Source organism: Berghia stephanieae, chromosome 11 (genome assembly GCF_034508935.2).
Source record: "Berghia stephanieae isolate SIO BIC M18660-M18661 chromosome 11, UCSD_Bste_1.3, whole genome shotgun sequence".
Lineage (NCBI taxonomy): Eukaryota > Metazoa > Mollusca > Gastropoda > Nudibranchia > Aeolidiidae > Berghia > Berghia stephanieae.
The window spans coordinates 24,305,464-24,312,963 of record NC_088370.1 but is presented as its reverse complement, the minus strand read 5'-3'; the positions used below and the strand labels follow the sequence as shown (position 1 = coordinate 24,312,963).

At 31.1% G+C, this 7,500-nt stretch overlaps 1 protein-coding gene across 1 annotated transcript in view; it reads left to right on the top strand.

The window, feature by feature from the left end:
* Positions 1-6,102: 6,102 nt before the first annotated feature.
* Positions 6,103-7,500, top strand: part of LOC144956615 (uncharacterized) — a 28,288-nt gene continuing 26,890 nt past the window's right edge. The window contains exon 1 of the mRNA XM_078887234.1: positions 6,103-6,227. The gene's annotated coding sequence lies outside the window, so the exon portion shown is untranslated. The remainder of the gene's footprint in view (positions 6,228-7,500) is intronic.

The window sequence follows — 7,500 nt, the reverse complement described above, 5'->3', positions numbered from 1 at the left end:
TCTGACTGCACCTGCTTTCTTTGGTATTGCTATGAAAATAGAGTTACAGAGATCTTCTGGAATTTTCCCAGTGTTGTATATATTGTTGAATAATATGTGAAGTTCATCAATTGCTAGATCTCCTAGGCTTTTTAATACCTCTACAGATATTTCATCAGGGCCTGTTGCTTTACCATCCCTCATTCGTTCCATGGCATGTTCAATTTCACTTTTGGTGATGTTTGGTCCGCTTAATGGTTCTTTGAATTTAAGTGGTGGTTCATTTCTATTTGGATCATTATTGGACTTATTCATGCAGTTAACTCGGCAAAGTTACAAGAATGGTTTGCCATTGCCTATTCTTGTCGCCCTCTGCAGTTGGCCAGCTTGACCTGTTACCGTTCGACACCACGAGGAGGTTGCAGTAGGGCTTGATGATGATCTATCTTTGCAGACTTGGCATCATCCATTTGTCGAACATCCTCAGATATGAACCGTCTAATGAAAGCAATCTTTTTTAATTGGAAAAAGAGAGATCTAACCAAATTATTAACCTGATGCTCCATCGACAGTCCAGAGTCTAAGAATGTGCCAAGGTTTTTCACTGTATCAACAATTTGAATGGAGGCATTCCCCAGCTTCAAATCTGTTTCACTTCTCCACTTCCTGTTCCCAACATACAGCACCTCTGTCTTATCGTCATTTAGTTTCAGTCTGTTCTCATTCATCCATTTCTTAACACTTTGGATACAATTCTTACTATCGGCTGATACTTCTTGTAAATTTCTAGTATTGGAAACGCAGTACAATTTCGTATCATCAGCGTATTGGTGGTAAGACAGACCGAAACTTCTGATGATTTTAGACAGAGGTCCAACGTACAGAACAAAAATAACGGGTCCAAGTACTGAATCCTGGGGAACCCCACAATCAAGAATGATTTCCTCAGATCTATATTCATCCACCGTAATAATCTGTTAACGATTAAACAAATATGACCTAAACCAATCAAGCGCTGCACCAGACACACCATAAGTAATTTCAATACGTTTGAGGAGAAGATTGTGATCAATAGTATCAAAAGCAGACGATAGGTCAAGCAAATTCAGCAGAGAACGTGAACCATTGTCTATAACAAAGAGGAGATTATTAACAACCCTAACAAGTGCGGTTTCCGTCGAATGATGTTGCCTATAAGCCGACTGAAATTTTTCTTCAAGACAATTATTTTTAAGATGAGACAGTAACAAAACAAGCTTTTCTAAGATTTTAGAAAGAAAAGGAAGATTAGAGACAGGGCGATAGTTTTTTAAGTTCTCTTTATCTAGATCAGGTTTTTTCAAAAGGGGTTTGACATGAGCAACTTTGTAAATGTCTGGTACAGCACCTGACCGCAGCGAATTATTAACAATACATGTAAATGGTGTTAAAATTACATCAATGCACTTTTTTAGAATGGCAGTATTTATGGGGTCTAAATCACAACTTTTAGTTGGAGACGACATAATGCAGTCACGTAAGTCAGCTTCATTGATCAGGGAAAAATCTGTTAACGAATCACCATGAAACTTGTCAAATGTTGTTTGGATCGATTCAGATGAGAGTTCTTTCCTGATGGTATCCGTTTTTTCTTTAAAATATTGACCAAAGCGAGTTGGTAGATCTGCACGATCAATTAAAGATGGGAGAGATGCTTGCGTCTGTTGTCCCAGCAGTTCCTTGGTCAAGGCAAAGAATTGTCTCGAACGCTCGACGTTTTTCAGGCTGTCTTCATAGAATTTCTTTTTGGCCCTGAAATTAGCGGCTTTCGCATCATTTCTAGCCGCGATGTACAATTTTTTGTCAACAGCATCTCTGGACTTGAGCCATTTTCTTTCTGCCCGCCTCCTGGCTAATCCAATCAATTTCATTTCAGTATTATACCAGGGTGCTTGACATTTCACCCTTACTGTTCTGGTTTTTAAGGGAGCATGCTTGTCCACCGTACCAACAATCGACTCGTGGAGACCATATGCATCATGTTTATTTTCAACGTTAAGGTCAACGTCTTGTTTAAAAAGGTTCATATTTATATTCTTCATATTCCGAGATGTTATCATCTTTTTTATTTCAAGCTTCACTGGGAATAAAACGCAAAACACAATGAAATGATGGTCCGATATTAATTTATCAATATTTAAGACAGGTGAAGGGAGAGAATGTTCAATGTCTGTAATGACATGATCTATAGTGTGGCCATGGTTGTTTGTAGGACCGCTTACGAGTTGAGTAGAATCGTTTGAATCAATAAACTCCCGGAGTACTTTGGATTCATTTTTGTTTCCGAAATAATCAATGTTAAAATCACCCATAAAAATATTATGCTTTTTGTTAATGGATTGAATAGACATAAATTCTCCGAACTCTGATAAAAATTCAATTGTTGGTATTTTGTTTTGTTGGCTTAGTGGTGGGCGGTAGATACAGTGAAACGACTTTTTAAAATTATTTGTATGAATGGCAAATCCAGCGTACTCAAAACTTCTAAAATCATCATGGTGGAATGATATCTTATCAAGGAGAGACATGTTGTAAATAATTGCAATTCCACCTCCTTTCCTACCAATGCCTGGAAATGATTTAATACAAAAGCCTTCGGGTGTAATTGCTTTCAGGACTGGGTCATCATATAAATGATTAAGCCATGTTTCCAAGATGACAAAAATAGTAATTTTATTATCTTCAATTATGTCAATTATATCTTGAGTTTTATTACGGCACGATCTTACATTTAATAATCCAATTTTTAAACTGGTATGATCATTACTTTCAGGTTGTTGTTGGTGAGGAGTATTCATTGAAGTGATTAGATTGGATGGGGGACGAGTGTTGATAAATTGAAGCGAGGATCGAGGTCGTAGGGGGAGCCGGCGTGGGGTTGGCCGGTGACCAATGACGGTGGTAATAGGGCGTTGTTTTCGTCTACACCCTCTGAGTCTGTTCATAAAATAAGTATTATAAATAGATCTATGAACAGTGGAGTTGTTAAAAGTTGTAAAATAGAGCACAGTGAATAAAGTTTCCAATATGGCTATAAACAAATAGGAGTTTAAAACTATGTTTGACTTTGGAAAATCCATACTTAAAATTTTTAAATTTCAGGAAAATCCTCTGTTAGAAATCGTTAAAATGTATATCAATTAAACCACAAGAATATCACAAATTAGATGGTAATAAAATCCAGGCGAAATGTCAGATAGAAATCACTCAAAACACGTAATTCTAAGAGCAAAACGAAAACAAGACTCGCCGGTCAGGCGTATTACATTATATATATATATATATATATATATATATATATATATATATATACATATATATATATAGATGGATGGATAGATAGATAGATAGATAGATAGATAGATAGATAGATAGATAGATAGATAGATAGATAGATAGATAGATAGATAGATAGATAGATAGATAATAGATAGATAGGTAGGTAGATAGATAGATATATAGATATATAGATATATATATATATATATATATAGATAGATAGATAGATAGATAGATAGATAGATAGATAGATAGATAGATAGATAGATAGATAGATAGATAGATAGATAGATAGATAGATAGATAGATAGATAGATAGATAGATAGATAGATGGATAGATAAATATATTTTATGCATTTACCATGCATTTGTTTTAATATATTAAATAGTTGGATGGTGGAAGGTTTGTGTGTGTGTGTGTGTGTGTGTGTGAGAGAGAGAGAGAGAGAGAGAGAGAGAGAGTTAGAGAGCGAGAGAGACTGGGAGTTAGATAGATAGATAGATAGATAGATAGATAGAGTTAGTGTGTGTGAGAGAGAGAGAAAGAGAGAGAGAGAGAGAGAGAGAGAGAGAGAGAGAGAGAGAGAGAAATTTGAATGGATTGAAGTTATTGTTATGCGCCTAGAGCTTTATTGTATAGAGTGGGCGCAATATAAATAAATTTCATTATTTATTATTATTATTATTATTATTATTATTATTATTATTATATTATTATTATTATTATTATTATTATTATATATTATTATTATTATTATTATTATTATTATTATTATTATTATTATTATTATTATTATTATTATTATTATTATATTATTATTATTTATTATTATTATTATTATTATTATTATTATATTATTATTATATTATTATTATTATTATTATTATTATTATTATTATATTATTATTATTATTATTTATTATTATTATTATTATTATTATTATAATTATTATTATTACCACGATATGTCTTGTTATCAGTCTTCATAGATGTTTTCCTCCTTTCAGCCAAGGTCAGTTCTGTGTTGTACTCTTGTTCGTGTTGGTGACGGTGTGAGAAAGAGAAAGAATGAGAGAGAGAGAGAGAGAGAGAGAGAGAGAGAGAGAGAGAGAGAGAGAGAGAGGGGGGGGGAACAGACTGAGAGGAGAAAGAAATAAAGTAAGAGAGAGAGAGAGAGAGAGAGAGAGAGAGAGAGAGAGAGAGAGAGAGAGATAAAAAATTGTGTCACTAGTGACATCATAATTTGTATTTATTGTAACATTATCTCAGGTTATTATCATTAAATCGTGTCGTTAAAGCATCTGGTAAGAATCACGTTCAACTTGTTTTAATGGAACGTGAAAAATGGATTCAAAATAAGTTTTTTTTAGGCAATTGTCAATATAACTCATACATGAGCATGATATTTCCAATCAACAAATCGAAATAGGTAACATCAATAATGAGACAAATCAAACAATAATGATAAAAGTAATATTGATAGTAATATTGATAATATAAATGATAATAATAATCTTAATAATATTGATAATAATAATGATAATAATAATGATAATGATAATGATATTAATAATTATAGTAATAGTAATAATAATAATGATAATAGTAATAATAATAATAATAATAATAATAATAATAATAATAATAATAATAATAATAATAATAATAATAATAATAAAACATATAATAATAATAATAATAATAAAATAATAATAATAATAATAATAATAATAATAATAATAATAATAATAATAAATGATAATATATAATAATAATAATAATATAATAATAATAATAATAATAATAATAATAATAATATATAATAATAATTAATAATAATAATAATAATAATAATAATAATAATAATAATAATAATAATAATAATAATATATAATAAAATAATAATATATAATAATAATAATAATAATAATAATAATATAATAATAATAATAATAATAATAATAATAATAATAATAATAATATAATAATAATAATAATAATAATAATAATAATAATAATAATAATAATAGTAATAATAATAATAATAATAATAACTTAATTCATCCTTTTCAGAAATTGTACAACAGACGTGGCAAAGAAAAGAGATGGATTAAAGTATTGACATTAAAAATACACAAAAAATCAGCATTAATTGACCTATAAATACCTTAAAATAAATTAAATAAGAATGTATATATTACATTCAATATAGTAAATATTGTATAGATATATAGATAAAGATAATACGTAAGCTTTATAGAATAACAATAAATTTGATTGTTGGTTTAAGAATATATTTATTACCACAATCTCAAATATTTCACTGCAGATATTTGGAAAATTAAAAGAAAAGATAAAAATAAATAACACGTGTTTTTTCATAGTTGGGAAGTACATGTGACACTATCTTACTAATGGACGATGATCAAAAGCTTTTTTTGAACTTCTGGCCAACTCTGAAAAAAAAAACGTTTTAAAATATAGGCGAGAAAACTCGTATTTCCAATTTAATGTCGATCGAATAAAAATGACCCTCATCTTGGTAAAGTAAAGGAAACTCAAAATCTTGGATTTCAAGAAGATTTCGAGAAAAGCCAGGATAGAGAATCTTGTTTTGTTATTTTAAACCACGATGTAGGTTTTTTTAATAGATCGATATTTGAAGGATGAGGTTTATGGCCAAATTTTTTTTAGTGTGTTTTATTCAGAGCACGACAGTTAAGTTAATGATATCAATAATTTCCGCTAGCAAAACATTTTTAAAAGATTTTTCTTCTTTATGATAAGAACACATTTATGACTTTTTTTATATCACGTGGTACTGCAATTATGGCTGAAAGGCAAAGTTTGACTTTGGCTCTGTCAGAACATCCCAGCAGTGTCTCAACAGTTCAGCAGACTTCTGCCCAGATACATCTGGAAAAGACGGTGAGTCCGATTAATTCAATCACATTCTAACCAGTTAACTGTTATGACAATCTAGCTATCTAACATATTTCCTGTTTTACTGAAGAAGACCAAAGGCCGAAACGTAATTTGTTTTGTGTTGTTCCCTTATATCGAGGGGAGGGTGCAAAACTATCGTAAGTCGAGTTACGATAATTTTGTACTTAGAGATATGTTGTGCGTCGAAATACTGCGCACCTTGTGTCAAATCGACATTCCTGTCGCATTAAAAGTAAAAAAAGTTATTCAACTTTGATATAAAAAAATATCTTACATAAACGGTTACACATTTGTGGAAATAAGACTATCGTATCTTGACTTAAGATAATCTTACAACCAGTTTTTAAATTTCCCATTAAATTTATATATCGTAATTAAGAGTTACGGTGGTCTCTTTGCCAAATAAGTGTCAAATTGTTAAACATAAAATTATTTGTTTGTACAAAGCCCCGATAGTATCTTTGCCAAATAAGTGTTTAGCATAAAACTGTTTGTTTGTCTGGTTTTAGGCTGTAATGGAAGCTATGGATCATTATATAAGCACCCGTTGCTCGCTTCTCGATATTCATCTCAACTCGTAGAAAGTTATCAAAATCATAGTTTTATGTGTACAAAACATCAGTACTAAAATCTTTGACTATATACATATGCGATTCTAATCTGAAGTAGAATTATCCCAGCAAAACACTGGTAGGTGGATTTAAAGTCAGTTTGAAAGTTCGTTGAGTCAAACCAAGGAATTTACCCAATGGAAACGGTACGGTGCTCTTATTGGCTAACCAACCAGCGGCCTCGATGAGAAAAATATCCGCCATTTTGATGTTGGCTGGGAATCGCGTTACTATAGTAAACAAGCGCTGATCGGCCGTTCATGAAAACAAGTTGCTGCTCGCTCGTTTAACTCAAAATTATTCAAAACGATCTCTCTAAAATGATATAAATGTGACTTCTTAAGGTTTTCTTCACGGTCAAAACCACACAACATTCTATTAATGATTACGTCCGAGGCAAAAAGGAATATTGACAGGTCGACCGAGAGTTGAACTCGTGAGACGACAAACATCAATGCGAAGTGTAGCGAGAGTCAAGCTATTGTTTGTCTTGTCCTATTCTATATAGAGAAAAGGATAAATAGTATAGCCTCGTGTGTGAGTGGTTGCGTGTCAAAGTCTTGTTTTTAAATTGTTTCTGTTGTTTATGTGTGTAGTGATGACTCTCTCACACTCAATGTCAATGCCGAAAGAGGAATTCCCGC